A 20,196-nucleotide genomic window follows, 5' to 3' on the forward strand; every position below is an offset into this window, starting at 1 on the left:
ATGATTTCATACGGGATACTCTACCTGTGCTGCTAGAAGATGTGCCTTTACAAGTACGACACAACATGTGGTTCATGCACGATGGAGCTCCTGCACATTTCAGTCGAAGTGTTCGTACGCTTCTCAACAACAGATTTGGTGACCGATGGGTTGGTAAAGGCGGACCAGTTCCATGGCCTACACTCTCTCCTGACCTCAACCCTCTTGACTTTCATTTATGGGGGCATTTGAAAGCTCTTGTCTACGCAACCCCGGTACCAAATGTAGAGACTCTTCGTGCTCGTATTGTGGACGGCTGTGATACAATACGCCATTCTCCAGGGCTGCATCAGCGCATCAGGGATTCCATGCGACAGAGGCTGGATGCATGTATCCTCGCTAACGGAGGACATTTTGAACATTTCCTGTAACAAAGTGTTTGAAGTCACGCTGGTACGTTTTGTTGCTGTGTGTTTCCATTCCATGATTAATGTGATTTGAAGAGAAGTAATAAAATGAGCTCTAACATGGAAAGTAAGCGTTTCCGGGCACATGTCGACATAACATATTTTCTTTCTTTGTCTGTGAGGAATGTTTCCTGAAAGTTTGGCCGTACCTTTTTGTAACACCCTGTATATTGTCCACCGCATTGATCCCAATCAACCCCTTGTGTCTCCCTTCCTCTCCACCCTCACCCTGTTGCCACGCCTTTACCAATGTGTCCCACCCTCTCTCCATCTCCACACCCTCCGCCCCCTTTCCCAATGCAACTTCCACCATCTACCCCTCCCAGAGAGGAGCTTCGCCCTGACATCTACCCTTCCTACCAACTCTAACCCCATCTTCCTCCTGCCTCCTCCTCAGGGCTCCCTCTCCTCCCCCTCCAGTCTGAGCGGCTTTCCCCCCCTACTCCCCCTCCCTCTCTTGTGCTCCCCTTCAGTGTCTCTGCACTCCCTCCTGCCCCACCAGTCTCCTGCCTCTTGGTGTACCCACTGATGCCCCTCCTCTTTTCATCCTGCCTCTCCCCTGCAGCACCTTGCTCTCCCCTCCTTTTCCATCCCCTTCGGCCTCTCCCTCAGCAGGTCCCACCTGGCAGTTTTATTCTTCATCGTGTGTGCTATCAGCGGGTTTAAAGTGTGTTGTTCTGGAGTGTTTTTAATACTGTGGCCGACTTTTAACCTGTGTGTGTGCCTCGTGTGCCTTCAGTGTCTTCTTTGTGTTTTAAGAATCACCAACTGTGTTTTTAACTTTATGTCGACTTTTTTAATTGTCTCCCCATGAACGTCTCCATGTCAGTGCATTTTTACCTCCATTATCTCCCCTTACTGTCTTATGTCCCCCCTTTTATCACTTTATATTTAACATTTTTTCTCGTCTTAGTTGTCATGTCACTCAGCTGAAGAGTGGCGGATTGTGCCGCTGATGGCCCTCCCCTGCCCATATGGGGTAGGGGAATGAAATCACAATAAAGAAAAAAAAATCTGTCATAAGCCAGTTCGGATCGCGACTTCGGGCTGCCAGTCAGTGGGAACGCGCCTAGAGCACAGTCCAGACCTACCAGTCGGGGAGTTGCAATGAGGCACTAGCGCAGTCAGGTTGGAGCAGCAGTGAGGTCTGTGTTGACATGGCTCACCTGACCACAACGCATCACTTGAGCTGGGCCACAGTCTTGGTGGATCGTCGGTTGGTTGTCCTATCGGACAATGCGTTTTAGCTCGCCAATCGTTCATGAGTCAGCTGTGCGTGTGTGTGCGCATGCACTCCCCATGTGTCTTCATGCATGCTTAGTTACCGTTGAGTACCTCTATATCTACATACATACTCCGTAATCCACCATACGGTGCGTGGCGGAGGGTACCTCGTACCACAACTAGCATCTACTCTCCCTGTTCCACTCCCAAACAGAACCCTAATCTCTCTTATCTTATCTTTGTGGTCTTTCCGCGAAATATAAGTTGGCGGCAGTCGAATTGTACCGTAGTCAGCCTCAAATGCTGGTTCTCTAAATTTTCTCAGTAGCGATTTACGAAAAGAACGCCTCCTTTCCTCTAGAGACTCCCACCCGAGTTCCTGAAGCATTTCCGTGATGATCAAACGTACCAGTAACAAATCTAGCAGCCCACCTCTGAATTGCTTCTATGTCCTCCCTCAATCCGACCTAATAGAGATCCCAAACACTCGAGCAGTACTCAAGAATAGGTCGTATTAGTGTTTTATAAGCGGTCTCCTTTACAGATGAACCACATTTTTCCATAATTCTACCAATGAACCGAAGACGACTATCCGCCTTCCCCACAACTGCCATTACATGCTTGTCCCACTTCATATCACTCTGCAATGTTACGCCCAAATATTTAATCGACGTGACTGTGTCAAGCGCTACACTACTAATGGAGGCTTCGAACCTTACGGGATTCTTTTTCCTACTCATCTGCATTAATTTACATTTATCTATATTTAGAGTTAGCTGCCATTCTTTACACCAATCACAAATCCTGTCCAAGTCATCTTGTATCCTCCTAGAGTCACTCAACAACGACACGAGTATCGTTCAGGTCTTCATGTAGTGTTTGTCAGGTTGTGTGTGTAGTTGGCGCTATGTCTACTGACAACTGTTTTAGATGTTGTCGGAATTCTGAGGTGGTTGGTCGGTTGCTGCAGACCAGGGAAATTATCTCCGCACAGTGCAGTCGACTGGGTCTGCTGATGGTCCCCGTGCAGTGTCGGAGCGTGTGTGCAGCTGTCCGGTCGCTACGAACTTCGTGGTTCACCGACCCAGGACGTGAAGGTTGAGTGGTTTTGAGCACTACGTTGTTGGTTCCGGCGTTGCTGTTGTGGAGGTTTTCCTGTGTGCAACAAGAAGTGAAGTGTTCGAGATAGCCGCCGTCAGGTGGAATTGATCAAATTAATTTACGAATACTCAAGCGCACCAGCGGAATTTTATGCCTAGTGGCCGTTAGTGTTCTGGTTACCTGCCCTGGCCGCTAACGCAGTTTTTAGTCAGTGCCTTTTCCTCACCTGTTGTTGCTGCCCAACATGGTGTGTAGTTCTGGCAGCTCAGTTCACATACACGTTTGTTTGGCGATAGTGATACTTGAAACTTTGGGGCCTTGAATGGCAAGCAAGCGTATGGTCGGTCGGTCCGTGACTGTCCCTTGGTTGGGTTCGCACGAATTAAGTGTAGTTGGACTCACCACCTGTCTCGTCTAAGTGAACGAGGGCAGACCGATCCACTGGAGACTCGTGAGTGCCGTCCTCTTAATTATTCTTTTCGTAGTGTTTATGTTGTTGTAATTTAACTGTATTTTATGTTTTTAATTTGGCAAGGTTAGTTGTGGGCCTTCAGCCCTGGAAACATGTTTTCAGAGTTTCCTTTAAGTCCAAACATTATCGCCTTCTGCTATTGAAAGGTTATTGCAATTTCCTCTGAATGATTTTACAAGTTATTGTGGGCCTTCCGCCCTTGGTGTTGCAAAAGGAAATTTGTAAACTTAATGTATTGTTATACCGATTGTTGCAATATACACTCCTGGAAATTGAAATAAGAACACCGTGAATTCATTGTCCCAGGAAGGGGAAACTTTATTGACACATTCCTGGGGTCAGATACGTCACATGATCACACTGACAGAACCACAGGCACATAGACACAGGCAACAGAGCATGCACAATGTCGGCACTAGTACAGTGTATATCCACCTTCCGCAGCAATGCAGGCTGCTATTCTCCCATGGAGACGATCGTAGAGATGCTGGATGTAGTCCTGTGGAACGGCTTGCCATGCCATTTCCACCTGGCGCCTCAGTTGGACCAGCGTTCGTGCTGGACGTGCAGACCGCGTGAGACGACGCTTCATCCAGTCCCAAACATGCTCAATGGGGGACAGATCCGGAGATCTTGCTGGCCAGGGTAGTTGACTTACACCTTCTAGAGCACGTTGGGTGGCACGGGATACATGCGGACGTGCATTGTCCTGTTGGAACAGCAAGTTCCCTTGCCGGTCTAGGAATGGTAGAACGATGGGTTCGATGACGGTTTGGATGTACCGTGCACTATTCAGTGTCCCCTCGACGATCATCAGTGGTGTACGGCCAGTGTAGGAGATCGCTCCCCACACCATGATGCCGGGTGTTGGCCCTGTGTGCCTCGGTCGTATGCAGTCCTGATTGTGGCGCTCACCTGCGCGGCGCCAAACACGCATACGACCATCATTGGCACCAAGGCAGAAGCGACTCTCATCGCTGAAGACGACACGTCTCCATTCGTCCCTCCATTCACGCCTGTCGCGACACCACTGGAGGCGGGCTGCACGATGTTGGGGCGTGAGCGGAAGACGGCCTAACGGTGTGCGGGACCGTAGCCCAGCTTCATGGAAACGGCTGCGAATGGTCCTCGCCGATACCCCAGGAGCAACAGTGTCCCTAATTTGCTGGGAAGTGGCGGTGCGGTCCCCTACGGCACTGCGTAGGATCCTACGGTCTTGGCGTGCATCCGTGCGTCGATGCGGTCCGGTCCCAGGTCGACGGGCACGTGCACCTTCCGCCGACCACTGGCGACAACATCGATGTACTGTGGAGACCTCACGCCCCACGTGTTGAGCAATTCGGCGGTACGTCCACCCGGCCTCCCGCATGCCCACTATACGCCCTCGCTCAAAGTCCGTCAACTGCACATACGGTTCACGTCCACGCTGTCGCGGCATGCTACCAGTGTTAAAGACTGCGATGGAGCTCCGTATGTCACGGCAAACTGGCTGACACCGACGGCGGCGGTGCACAAATGCTGCGCAGCTAGCGCCATTCGACGGCCAACACCGCGGTTCCTGGTGTGTCCGCTGTGCCGTGCGTGTGATCATTGCTTGTACAGCCCTCTCGCAGTGTCCGGAGCAAGTATGGTGGGTCTGACACACCGGTGTCAATGTGTTCTTTTTTCCATTTCCAGGAGTGTATATACAGGGTGAGTCACCTAACATTACCGCCCGATATATTTCGTAAACCACATCAAATACTGACGATTCGATTCCACAGACCGAACGTGAGGAGAGGGGCTAGTGTAATTGGTTAATACAAACCATAAAAAAATGCACGGAAGTATGTTTTTTAACACAAACCTACGTTTTTTTTTAAATGGAACCCCGTTAGTTTTGTTAGCACATCTGAACATATAAACAAATACGTAATCAGTGCCGTTTGTTGCATTGTAAAATGTTAATTACATCCGGAGATATTGTAACCTAAAGTTGACGCTTGAGTACCACTCCTCCGCTCTTCGATCGTGTGTATCGGAGAGCACCGAATTACGTAGGGATCCAAAGGGAACGGTGATGGACCTTAGGTACAGAAGAGACTGGAACAGCACATTACGTCCACATGCAAACACCTTTTTATAGGTCTTTTTCACTGACGCAAATGTACATTACCATGAGGGGTGGGGTACACGTACACACGTGGTTTCCGTTTTCAATTACGGAGTGGAATAGAGTGTGTCCCGACATGTCAGGCCAATAGATGTTCAATGTGGTGGCCATCAGTTGCTGCACACAATTGCTATCTCTGGCGTAATAAATGTCGTACACGCCGCAGTACATCTGGTGTAATGTCGCCGCAGGCTGCCACAATACGTTGTTTCATATCCTCTGGGGTTGTAGGCATATCACGGTACACATTCTCCTTTAACGTACCCCACAGAAAGAAGTCCAGAGGTGTAAGATCAGGAGAACGGGCTGGCCAATTTATGCGTCCTCCACGTCCTATGAAACGCCCGTCGAACATCCTGTCAAGGGTCAGCCTAGTGTTAATTGCGGAATGTGCAGGTGCACCATCATGCTGATACCACATACGTCGACGCATTTCCAGTGGGACATTTTCGAGCAACGTTGGCAGATCATTCTGTAGAAACGCGATGTATGTTGCAGCTGTTTGGGCCCCTGCAATGAAGTGAGGACAATGAGGTGGTCGCCAATGATTCCGCACCATACGTTTACAGTCCACGGTCGCTGTCGCTCTACCTGTCTGAGCCAGCGAGGATTGTCCACGGACCAGTAATACATGTTCCGTAGATTCACTGCCCCGTGGTTTGTGAAACCCGCTTCATCGGTAAACAGGTAGAACTGCAACGCATTCTCTGTTAATGCCAATTGACAGAATTGCACTCGATGATTAAAGTCATCACCATGTAATTGCTGATGTAGCGACACATGAAACGGGTGAAAGCGGTAACGATGCAGTATGCGCATGACACTACTTTGACTCAGTCCACCGGCTCTCGCAACTGAACGTCGGAGGTTTCAAGCGTCAACTTTAGGTTACAATATCTCCGGATGTAATTAACATTTTACAATGCAACAAACGGCACTGATTACGTATTTGTTTATATGTTCAGATGTGCTAACAAAACTAACGGGGTTCCATTTAAAAAAACGTGGGTTTGTGTTAAAAAACATACTTCCGTGCATTTTTGTATGGTTTGTATTAACCAATTACACTAGCCCCTCTCCTCACGTTCGGTCTGTGGAATCGGTTCGTCAGTATTTGATGTGGTTTACGAAATATATCCAGCGGTAACGTTAGGTTACTCACCCTGTATATCACCATGTAATTGCTGATGTAGCGACACATGAAACGGGTGAAAGCGGTAACGATGCAGTATGCGCATGACACTACTTTGACTCAGTCCACCGGCTCTCGCAACTGAACGTCGGAGGTTTCAAGCGTCAACTTTAGGTTACAATATCTCCGGATGTAATTAACATTTTACAATGCAACAAACGGCACTGATTACGTATTTGTTTATATGTTCAGATGTGCTAACAAAACTAACGGGGTTCCATTTAAAAAAACGTGGGTTTGTGTTAAAAAACATACTTCCGTGCATTTTTGTATGGTTTGTATTAACCAATTACACTAGCCCCTCTCCTCACGTTCGGTCTGTGGAATCGGTTCGTCAGTATTTGATGTGGTTTACGAAATATATCCAGCGGTAACGTTAGGTTACTCACCCTGTATATATAAATTTCCTTAATTTTCAGAATTTAACTTTACGGCCTTCAGCCATCTCATTGCGTTTGTTTATCTCTTCCTGTGCACCTTGCAGGCCATCAGCCCTTTTAGCGTCTTAAAACATTGTGGCCTTCCGCCTTCCGTAATCATCATAGTATATTTGGAATTTTGAAGATTTAATCCGGAGGCCTTCAGCCGCTCCGCATGCTGATCTCATATATGTATCTTATTCGTAAATTTAACTGTGTGTCATCTGTTTTCAGATTGAACTTATTCTAAAGCATGTTTGGAGGCCTTCAGCCGCGAAGCAAATTTAATTCTTTCAAAAGCGTATTTGTGCACTAAATGATAATAAATTACAATTGTGAAATGAATCCGACCGCAGCTCCCTTGGCCCTTTCCACAATCCTAATTACCTGTTAGCCCTGCGTGATTTGCCGAGCGTCTTACTGTCCTTCAGTTTGTCTAACGCAATATACATACACTTTTGACACATTACGCAAAAATGCTGGAAACGTACGGGACACACGTTCAGTTCTTTCATTACGTCGAATGTGCCATATTTCTTCCTATTTTCAACCATAACGGATGTACCCAATATCTTCTTCGCTGCTCATCATTTACTGGTTACAAAAGATAGATATCAACATCTTCGTCCGATGAAGACTCGTAGCAGACCGTCCCGCGTCTGTCTGACATCGCCACATGAGTGTGATGAACTGCTCTCGCTCGGTCCGCGCCACGTCCCTGATTCGTCGCCGTCAGGCGTCCGTGCCAGAGTGGATTGAGCCTTACTCTTCCCGCGAATTGAAAACAAGAACTATTATGATGTAGTCGCATGGACGATTTCAGTAATTATGGCGCAAATACGTGGTTAGTGATCCAAAAAATTTATTTCAGTTCTACAGCGGAGAGCTCTATTACTCGTAAACAGCCTTCTTTCCCTTGGTGTGTGAATGGAGCTGACAAGAGTCACTGTGATGGAGGGTTTTAGCGTCTTGGCTGACGATTACACTATCTGACAAAAGTATACGGACACCTCTATGTAATGTGGAATTGTTCACGAGAAGTCATGAGATGCAGACCTACGAGTATAAAAGGAGGCAGGCAATATTGTGTTGTCAGCAGAGAAAACAGTAATAGTAGAATGGGTCGGTCAGCAGCGCTCAAATACTTCGCAGGTGAACTACAGTGACTGTCGCGCAGTTAGGGCAAGATCATCTCACATTCTTGATCATTGCTAGTTAGTGGTAATTTCAAATGTTGGTAAAAATTCCGAAAAAAATTTAGTGTCTGTTTTTAGGCTGGAATATGATGAAGTATTTTCCTAAGAAAATTCTTACCAGTCGTTATGAAACAAAAAACACTAACATTACAAGAAATTTTCAGGAAAAAGAATTTTTAATTCAACCTGTGAAAAAATAACAGAAGCATTAATATATTTGGACTGAAAAAATATATGAAAATTCTCAGAGTTTATAGATGCATGTGATACATATTTTATCGTGAATACATAAAAGTAGTACGAGATAAGAAATAAAACACCTTAAGAAGTGTGAAAGTCTTTCGCCTGTGTGACGAAAAATATCGTCACTGATGAATCTGTGCTCTGTTGGACGTCGTGGATATTTACAGCGAGAAAGTTGTCAAGAAAACTACAATAATTGTCTCGAATGAGAAACAGCCCACAGTTGCACTAATTATGTTAATTCTAAACTTTTTAAGACTTCTGAAGAAGGCTATATTATTATTATTGAAACCACGGTTAAGATTTAGAATTAACATAATTAGTGCAACTGTGGGCTGTTTTTCATGCGAGACAATTTCGTAACGGTTGCTGGTGTTGTTGCCATGATGAAAATAATGAAATATGTACCTGCCCAGGTAGTGAAGGTGGCATATAGGTATATGGATACGTCTTTAAAAATTGTGAAAACAGGTATGGCAATAAAAGATTTAGAATTAACATAATTAGTGCAACTGTGGGCTGTTTTTCATTCGAGACAATTACGTAACGGTTGCTGGTGTTGCTGCCATGAAGAAAATAATGAAATATTGAAACGTCCCCTTAGAAAAATTATAAATGACTGTGCTTAAACTAACACACAATATTTTTAGCGCAACGCAATCTGACTTTCAATAATTCCTACAAAATAATGGCCTTGACTAACAATAACCTATACCTTTCATGAATCACTTACCTCACAAAAATCTTTGTTACTCGAACTACTGCCATACAGTGAGCGACACTACTGCCAGCTACTGAAGGCACTAACTACTGATAGGCATAGTTAGCAAATGAAAGATTTTGATAGACAACAAACAATGTATTTACCTTAATAGTGTTCAAAAGTCATAATATATATGTATATATGAGTTCATGACATCCAGTCTTACAAGTTTACTGTCTCTGATGGACACACGTCCAGATCATCCGCTCTCAAAACTCCGCCATCTCTCTCCCCACATCCACTACTGCTGGCGGCTCACCTCCAACATCGCAACGCTACGCGCTGTTAACAGCCAACTGTCCAATACTACAATAGCAAATTCCAACAATGCAAACCAGCCACAGGCTGCACACAGCACAGCCAGTGATTTTCATACAGAGCGCTGCGTGGGGTTACCAACATAAAAACCTAAACAGCCTACTTACAATATGTACCTGCCCAGGTAGTGAAGGCGGCATATAGGTATATGGATACGTCTTTAAAAATTGTGAAAACAGGTATGGCAATAAAATATTTAGAATTAACATAATTAATGCAACTGTGGGCTGTTTTTCATTCGAGACAATTTCGTAACGGTTGCTGGTGTTGCTGCCATGATGAAAATAATACAATAATTGTAACGTCTTACCTGTCAAATCCATTTATTTACGAGAGTCTCCGTTCGCGGTGGCGTGTGCATACTTATACTTCACGGCCATGAATTTCGTTGCTGACGCTCTCCTTAATATGATCGAGAATATTCCCTACCACCAGAAAAATTTTATCTCTTCATCCACCATACGTATATATGCTAAGAACTTCTCAGTATTATAGTTACTGATAAGTCTGTGTTAGCAGTACACTAAATTAATAAATAAGAGGCCTGAAAGTCCCTACAGTTCCATTTGTGTAGCGTGTTTCAGCGTTTTATGTGGTGAACGAAGTGATAAAATTTTTCGGGAGGTAAGGAATATTCTCGATCGTATGAAGGAGACCCGGCGGCAACGAGAATCCTGGCGGCGGCGTTTAAGTATCACATGCTGCAGCGAACGAAGCCCCTCGTAAATAAATGGTGTTGACAGGTAAGACGTTACAATTATTATGGTTTTCTTGAGAACTTCCTCGCTGTAAGCATCCACGACGTCCAACAGAGCGCAAATTCATCAGTGACGACATTTTAGTCACACAGACGAAACGCTTTTACACTTCTTCTACATCTACATCTACATTTATACTCCGCAAGCCACCCAACGGTGTGTGGCGGAGGGCACTTTACGTACCACTGTCATTACCTCCCTTTCCTGTTCCAGTGGCGTATGGTTCGCGGGAAGAACGACTGAAAGCCTCCGTGCGCGCTCTAATCTCTCTAATTTTACATTCGTGATCTCCTCGGGAAGTATAAGTAGGGGGAAGCAATATATTCGATACCTCATCCAGAAACGCACCCTCTCGAAACCTGGACAGCAAGCTACACCGCGATGCAGAGCTCCTCTCTTGCAGAGTCTGCCACTTGAGTTTATTAAACATCTCCGTAACGCTATCACGGTTACCAAATAACCCTGTGACGAAACGCGCCGCTCTTCTTTGGATCTTCTCTATCTCCTCCGTCAACCCGATCTGGTACGGATCCCACACTGATGAGCATTACTCAAGTATAGGTCGAACGAGTGTTTTGTAAGCCACCTCCTTTGTTGATGGACTACATTTTCTAAGCACTCTCCCAATGAATCTCAACCTGGTACCCGCCTTACCAACAATTAATTTTATATGATCATACCACTTCAAATCGTTCCGCACACATACTCCCAGATATTTTACAGAAGTAACTGCTACCAGTGTTTGTTCCGCTATCATACAATCATACAATAAAGCATCCTTCTTTCTATGTATTCGCAATACATTACATTTGTCTATGTTAAGGGACAGTTGCCACTCCCTGCACCAAGTGCCTATCCGCTGCAGATCTTCCTGCATTTCGCTTGAGGTATTTTATTTCTTATCTCGGAGTACTTTTATGTATCCATGATAAAATATGTATCATGTGCTTTATTAACACTGAGGATGTAAATAATTTTTTTTTCAGTCCAATTATGTTAATGCTTCCGTTGTTTTTTTCACATGCTGATTTAAAAATTCTTTTTCTTGAAAATTTCTTGTAATGTTAGATTTAATTTTTTCCTCACGACTCAATGACTGACAACACTTTACTTTGGAAAGTACGTAATGGAAAAAACTTTAGATGTTACTCTTGGTACAAAAACAGCCCAAAAACAGAGACTAATATTTTTTCGGAATTTTTCCTTAATAATGTTTGCGCTTCACAACTGGACATCCATTCCTTTAATCCAGTGCACAAAATATCCACTTGCGGAGAGCATCTCCACACCGGCTATGGCCCGTTCTGATTCTGTTCAAGGCAGTCCAGATCTTACGTGATAGATGGGATCCACTTGGATGTCTACCATCTGTAAAGATGTTATACAGGCGCACATCTGTTACTGCTTCCCACCGACCTTTACATTCATTAAAAGGTTTAAAAATCCTTGGAATCCATGTCAGCAGCATTACGCAAGTTTGGGGGCCGCGATTTTAGTTTTTAAGATTCAAAAGTGTCAGGTCACCATGCACGGGTGAATTAGTATTCCTGGAATTCACTCACAAGAGCAGTAGATCTGCGTAAATCAGGAGGCATTATACAGGTTAGCATTGAATCCAGTGAACTAAAGCAGATGTGACTGTGCTGGACATTATGCGCACTAGTATTCAGCTGGGTGTCAACAACCCATTATTTCAGTTAAAGTCGGTTTTGTGAAACACAATTTTAGTAGAGTGTATTACAAGTCACTGGCCTTAACAAGCAAAAAGAACACTGAACGCGAGAACTTCGATCTTACTGATGCAATGTCTCTGTATTCTATCAAAAAATTTCGTTATCTTTACACTTTCTGAGTCGAAAACTGAGTGAGCAGAGAAGACGAGGAATAGAGGTCTTTAACACAGAATAATCTATTTTTTCACTGAGATCACGCTTTGTTTCTTTAGCCAGCGGACCGTTCTCAGTCATCGTAACGAAGTACGGTTCTACACACTAACGTTTTGTTCAAAAATCATCAAATTCCGTAGATTTGCATTATCATTTGTATTTCTTTCTTGGAGAATCAAAACACGTGTTCACATATGGAGACTCTGCCACTGTTAATCCGAGATAAATTTGATTCCGAAATATCGCAAGCTTTTGCTGTCGGTTTATAAATATGAGCAAAATTTATATTATTCCTGCCGTCATTGTTGGCCAGGACAGTAAAAATTTCGGTAAGTTTGTTTTCGAATGTCTTGTCGCCCTTTACGGGTACCGACTTGTGTAGCACGACAGGTAGGCCTCTGTTCCTACCTTCCGCTCACTCCAAGTCAATGCAATTTCCAGGGGAGACGTACCACCCGTTAAGCATATCGCGTGGGAACACAGAACATGCAACCGGCCCTAACCTCTTTTACTGTTACAGTGTGTACGTGGCAACAAAGCTGTGAAGTGGACATATCACAGCCGTTTGCACCTAAATACGGACGCTATTGTCATAAGGTGTCGCTGAATAACAAGAGCATCAGGGATATTTCAACCCTTCTGAAGCAACCCAATTCAACTATGGTGATGTGATTGTGAAGCGGAAATGCGAAGGAACAAGTACAGCTTAACCAAGACCAGACTGGTCTCATGTACTGATTTACAGGGACCTTCGAGCATTGCAGAGAGTGATTGTAAATAATCATATGCAGTCATTGGAAGGAATCAGAGGTGAATTCCAAAATGCTGCCAGAAATCCAGTTAGCACAGTGACTATTCGTAGGGATTTAAAACCCACAAATATATGTAGTCAGTGCTAAGCGACGCTTGAGGTGGTGTAAAGAGTGTAGTCGCACTACCGTTTGGGATAGGAAAAGTCAATTTTGGTGCAATATTTCTGAGCACGCAATTTACAGAAAAGGCGCAGGCCTGTTTACAGTGAATTACGCTCACCAGCAGTTGCGAAGTAACATAGAGGCCACAGGTGCGTAGAACTGCCGGGAAGAGAACAAAATGGTTCAAATGGCTCTGAGCAGTATGGGACTTAACTTCTAAGCTCATCAGTCCCCTAGAACTTAGAACTACTTAAACCTAACTAACTTAAGGACATCACATACATCCATGCCCGAGGCAGGATTCGAACCTGCGACCGCAGCGGTCGCGCAGTTTCAGACTGTAGCGCCTAGAACCGCTCGGCCACCCCGGCCGGCGAAAAGTACACACAGCGCTTTGAATGGCCCAAGTCACAGGCAGAAGGGGCCCACTGGCCAACCTAAGTGTTGTGAGTATGTGACATGGAGCGGCGAGTTTAGCAAAACAGAGGTGCACAGCCGGATATAAATAGGTGCCGGTTCACTAACAAAGCATTCAAGTGTGGCAGCTCTCCTGGACGGCAGGGCATGTCACACCACTGGCTACACGCAACAGTAAATAGGGAGCAAGCATTCCAGTCCACAGCTGGTCGCTGGTTCGACCCTCTGAGGCCAACGTAGGGTCCGCATCCAGCCATCAGTAGGCAACGCCATGACTCGCTACTGCGGGCAGTCTTGTTGGCTCCCAATACAAGCTGGAGGCATCCTGAGGCGAGGGCCACAGATTCGGACGCCAGATTGCAGGCGCTTGTTGTCGCTGCAGTCTTAGCCACGCTGATGGATCACGCCATGGCCACCTGGCAACTCCTAACGGGCAGCGCTGAGACAACACGGATGAAGACCGCTGAGTCGACTGCCGGCACCTCTTGACGTCGCCACAACTCCGTGACCGCACAAGGCCAACACACAGCAGAGTGCTGCACTGGTCGCTGAGGCAACCATTCCACGCCAAGCCATTTCGCAGGCAGCAAAGTGGTGTGCTCAGCATTGCGGGACCCGGTGACCGAGAGGAATGGGGGCACTGTAGCTGGAAATAACAAATCACTTGGGAAACTCGGACGAGTCTTAATACGGTGCCTTCCACCTCTTCCGCTACAAGAGCGACGCTGCTGGAGAGTGGATGGCTGGAAACGAGTCATTTGGAATAACGAATCAGGCTATACCTTGTGGTAATCCAGTGTGAGGGTTGGGTCTGGCAAATTCCCAGAGAATATTACGCACCATAATGTGTAGTGCGAACAGTAAAGTAAAGATTAGGCGTGTTCTTCGTGATTATGGTGTGGTCCCCTTATTGTGATTCAGAAAACGCTAACTGCAGAAGGATACGAACACATATTGCAAAAAATGGTTCAAATGGCTCTGAGCACTATGCGACTTAACTTCTAAGGTCATCAGTCGCCTAGAACTTAGAACAAATTAAACCTAACTAACCTAAGGACATCACACATCCATGCCCCAAGCAGGATTCGAACCTGCGACCGTAGCGGTCGCTCGGTTCCAGATCCGCACGGCCACTCCGGCCGGCCACATATTGCAGAACTGTGTACTGCGTACGGTAGAGGAACAGTTCGTAGATGATGGTTCATTGTATTAGCATTACAATGCTGCCTAACACAAAGCACCCCTGTGAGGCAATGGTCTGTGGACAATAACATTCCCGAAATGGACTGGTCTGGCCAGAGCGCGACCTCAGCCCAATGTAATTCATTTGTGCCTGTCCAGAGTCTCAATCCGAACCCAATGGAACTCCTTCGCTCCACACCCAGTGCCCAGTATCATCGCATTTCTGGTCTCGGTTCTTGATGAAAAATGGGCAGCATTTCCTCCACCTGTGGTAGGTCCGCTGTTGTTTTCTATCTACATAGTATCTTTTGGATAGGATGGATAGCAATGTGCGGCTGTTTGCTGATGATGCTGTGGTGTACGGGAAGGTGTCGTCGTTGACTGACTGTAGGAGGATACAAGATGACTTGGACAGGATTTGTGATTGGTGTAAAGAATGGCAGCTAACTCTAAATATAAATAAATGTAAATTAATTCAGATGAGTAGGAAAAAGAATCCTGTAATGTTTGAATACTCCATTAGTAGTGTAGCGCTTGACACAGTCACGTCGATTAAATATTTGAACCGAGCGAGGTGGCGCAGTGGTTAGACACTGGACTCGCATTAGGGAGGACGACGGTTCAATCCCGCGTCCGGCCATCCTGATTTAGGTTTTCCGTAATTTCCCTAAATCGCTCCAGGCAACTGCCGGGATGGTTCCTTTGAAAGGGCACGGCCGACTTACTTCCCCGTCCTTCCCTAATTCGATGAGACCGATGACCTCGCTGTCTGGTCTCCTTCCCCAAACAACCCCCAACCCTAAATATTTGGGTGTAACATTGCAGAGCGATATGAAGTGGGACAAACATGTAATGGCAGTTGTGGGGAAGGCGGATAGTCGTCTTCGGTTCATTGGTAGGATTTTGGGAAGATGTGGTTCATCTGTAAAGGAGACCACCGCTTATAAAACACTAATACGACCTATTCTTGAGTACTTCTCGAGCATTTGGGATCCCTATCAGGTCGGATTGAGGGAGGACATAGAAGCAATTCAGAGGCGGGCTGCTAGATTTGTTACTGGTAGGTTTGATCATCACGCGAGTGTTATGGAAATGCTTCAGGTACTCGGGTGGGAGTCTCTAGAGGAAAGGAGGCGTTCTTTTCGTGAATCGCTACTGAGAACATTTAGAGAATCAGCATTTGAGACTGACTGCAGTACAATTTTACTGCCGGCAACTTACATTTCGCGGAAAGACCACAAAGATAAGATAAGAGAGATTAGGGCTCATACAGAGGCATATAGGCAGTCATTTTTCCCTCGTTCTGTTTTGGAGTGGAACAGGGAGAGGAGAAGAGGAGGGAAGAGGTACCCTCCACCACGCGCCGTATGCTGGATTGTGGAGTATGTATGTAGATAGATGTAGAAGTAGATGTACAGGGTCCGGCGCGAGAATTATTGTAAAAAATCGTAAATCAGGAAGTATTAGAGACATGTATTTAATTGCCGGCCGCTATGGCCTAGCGGTTCTAGGCGCTTCAGTCCGGAACCACGCTGCTGCTACGGTCGCACGTTCGAATCCTGCCTCGGGCATGGATGTGTGTGATGTGCTTAGGTTAGTTAGGTTTAAGTAGTTCTACGTCTAGGGGACTGATGACCTCAGATGTTAAGTCCCATAGTGCTTAGAGCCATTTGAACCATTTGTTCACCGAGCGAGGTGGCGCAGTGGTTAGACACTGGACTCGCATTCGGGAGGACGACGGTTCAATCCCGCGTCCGGCCATCCTGATTTAGGTTTTCCGTGATTTGCCTAAATCGCTCCAGGCAAATGCCGGGATGGTTCCTTTCAAAGGGCACGGCCGACTTCCTTCCCTGTTCTTCCCTAATCCGATGAGACCGATGACCTCGCTGTCTGGTCTCCTTCCCCAACACAACCAACCAACCAACCATTTGTTCCATTAAGTTTTGAAAATGATATCTTGAAGGTGGCCTCCGTTCTGCTCATTGAATCAATGCATTTGGAGAGTCGAAATCGGAAGTTTCGGTCCATGTTTACCAACATGTCTCTGTCGATGTTGGCAATAGCAACACGAATATTGTTCCGTAGCTCAGCAAGGATTTGAGAGAGCCCCATGAGAAAAAGTCGCATGGCGCTAAATCTGACGAGCGTGCTGGGCACTGGAGATCGCCCCTCGAAGGGATGAGACGATCGGGGAAGTGTTCGCGCAACATGGTCATCGACGTTCGTGCCGTTTAAGCTGTGGCGCCGTCTTGTTGGAACCAGACATCACGCACATCCATTTCTTCAAGTTCTGGAAGAAAAAACGGTTCTATTATGTGAACATAACGCTCAGAAATGACCGTCACTGCCTTATCGCTCTCTTCGAAAAACCAAGGGCCGATAATGGCAACTTTAGATAGTGCGCACCAGTCACACGTTCTGTATGAATGGGCTGCTCATGAATTTCTCGGGGGTGCGTGCCACTCCAATACCGCACATTTTGTTTATTCACGCAGCCAGACAAACTAAAATGTACCTCGTCGCTGAAGAACACTAAGGCGTCATGAGGCAGCTCATCGATCAATGCTTCACATGCATTTTTTCGTGACAAAAAAATCAAGTGGATGAAATGTGTGCACCACTGACAGTTTATACGGATGAAATTTCAACTATTCGTGAAGAATTAGTCTCACTGTGCGTTTAGAAATTGCAAGGGCAGCTGCATGTTTGCCTGCAGATCGCTTGGGGGAATTCAAAATAGACATCCTTACCCTCTCGATGTTTTCAGGCGTTCTGGTGGTTCTCGTAGGTCCTCGTTTCTTTTTCTGCACACTTCCAGTATCAATAAAGGTGTCTGTCCACATAACAATTGATTTCTCATCAGGAACACGACCTTCAGGCGCGATGTTGAACTGTTTCCTGAATGCACGCTGAGTTCTGATGACCGTACGTCCATTGAAAAGTAGGCCGTAACGGCGAGTGCGCGCTCCTCTCTTGCACATTGTATGATCGCTAATAAACTAACTTTTTTTTTAAGTTAAGTCTTGCACTTTTGACTGCACTGAAACCCACGCAACAATGAGTAACAGCTGCTGTGTGCTACGCGTTTCAAATAAGGAAGTTCCCGCGCCGCACCCTGTACATTGAGACACCCTGACTAAAACGCCCACTGCGGAGTTCAAGCCGTTATAAATGCGACGGCCGACACAGCCCGCGTTAATATCCACTAATATCTGTCAGGATACTATTGACCACATAGTGTAAATCATGTTAAATCCTGGAGTTCTCCAGTTGTTGTCGTACACGTTATTCTTGATTCTGGCAATAAATTGTGGGAAAATTTGGTTTTATTATCTGTTGTCAGTCGTTAACATCATATGAAATAGAAGCCTAGTAAGGTCTTACTACTGGAAATAAAATATTGATCGACATAAAAATGCAATAATGACTATAACAGGTAGACATAACGAACCTTCCGTAGTCAGGTATTTTACTTCAGTAATTAGGTATTCTACTAACGGATTTCCATACATATGCCTTAAGAATCTAGACTGTTGTTTTTATTTCCTAAATAATTTCAATTTCATAACGCGATCCAAGTTATTTAGTCACTAATAATTTCATTGCCACTCTGCCGATGATTAAGGTGCAAAATTACCCCTCTTTAAAATGTTTAGTCACTGAATCCAGACTTATTCGTGGAATTGCAATGAACCACTACTGTCTACCGTCGTGCTAATAGCAGCGGAAGGCAGAGTATCGCCTTTCTTATTAGAAGACTCCGCTTTCCTTACGACGGTAATTAAAGCCGAGAAACTTTCGCATTACACAGGTCGAGTTTCTGCCGCAATATCTACCCTCTGATTACCATTCGCATTAATTGAAGTGCGGTCCCCAGCACGATTCGCCTCCTGCTAATGCTGGCAACACGCAATCCCCTTCTTACACTAACAGCTAGTTAGGGTAGAATTTGCCAATGTCAAAGCAAAGGTGAAACAATGAAGGAACAAAAATCCATCAGATGTACTCCATTGACACGAATTCCTTCTCAATTTTTCCACTTTAAAAATCTGAAAATTTCCTCTTGCACTGTTGACATTAGTTGTTGATACCTAACCATCTTGTCTTACTACTCCTTCAATTCTGAACCTCTCGCTATTCTGACGCAGTCTAGTGGAAGCTGTAATATTTATACATATATTGTTATAAATATTAAAAAATGATATAGGTTTCTTAAGGGCTGCTAGAACATGTTTTGAGGAAACTAAGTCAAAAGCTTTCTCCAAATATACTAATCCCAGAGGAAGTGGTGACTCGTCCCTATTGTCCCGTTCAAAATTCGTTCACAACTTGTACAGAGCCTATTGTACAGCTTTCATTTCTACTGACTGCCGATTCATTTGCCTGATTAAATTGTATTTTGTACGCCACCCGAGAGGATACAGCTAGGTCTGAAGCTGTTTGTCTCTCTGTCCCATTTCTTATAAAGGAAGTAGAAAATCACAGTGTTATTTTAGTTTGAAAGATCTGCCTACAAATAATTTTGCGAGTGTCTTCTGTATAGCTTTTACATTAGCTTTATAATTTATATTGAAACACAGCAGTGCCCCTGAATAAGTTTCTGCATCGATTTCTTCATACTTGAGTCGTTTTTAATTATTTCTCTCATCAAATTTTCATTGTAATTTCTCACATCCTCTCGTAGGTTTTTCTAAAATGTACTGTGTTCCAACATTATGAAACACCTCGAAGAAAACGATCTATTGTCACATAACCAGCGCGGATTCAAAAACTATTGTTCTTGTCAAACACAACTTCCTCCTTATTCACACGAAATAATGAATGCTGTCGATAGGAGATCTTAAGTTGGTTCCATATTTCTAGATGGGTGCTGATAACCTCGTTGTTAAGCGCCCTTAAAACTCACACAAACACACACCACAATTTCCAGAAGGTTTCTGACACCATTCGTCCAAAGTTGCTTCTAATGTAACTGCATGTCTCTTTTGTGCGACTGGATTTGGTATTTCCTGTCAGAAGCGTCACAGTGCGTAATAATTCACGACAGGTCATCCAGTAAATCGTGATACCTAGGGATCCTCAAAGAAGTGTTATAGGCCCTCTGCTGTTCTTCATCTATATCAACGAATTAAGGGATAATACGAGCAGCCCTCTTAGATTGTTCCCAGATGATGCTGCCATTTACCGTGTAGTAAGATCTTAATAAGACCAAAACGAATTGCGAAATGATTTAGACAAGATATTTACATGTTGTAAAAAGTGACTATGGAGCTGTAACAATAAAAAAGTCTTCCACATGAGTACTGAATACACTGAACAGCCAAAACATTATGACTACTGCCCAAAGCGACGTTGGATGCCATCTGGTGGCATTGTGGACACGTGACATGGTAACAAAAGTATGTAAGCGGAGCAGATACGGAAAGTGTATCACCCTAGAGCAGATATGGGCTGCAAATGGGGAAGTCCATTGAGACAAGCGACTTTGACAAAGGACAGATTATTACTGCGCA

This window comes from Schistocerca nitens, chromosome 4 (genome assembly GCF_023898315.1).
Source record: "Schistocerca nitens isolate TAMUIC-IGC-003100 chromosome 4, iqSchNite1.1, whole genome shotgun sequence".
Taxonomy (NCBI): domain Eukaryota; kingdom Metazoa; phylum Arthropoda; class Insecta; order Orthoptera; family Acrididae; genus Schistocerca; species Schistocerca nitens.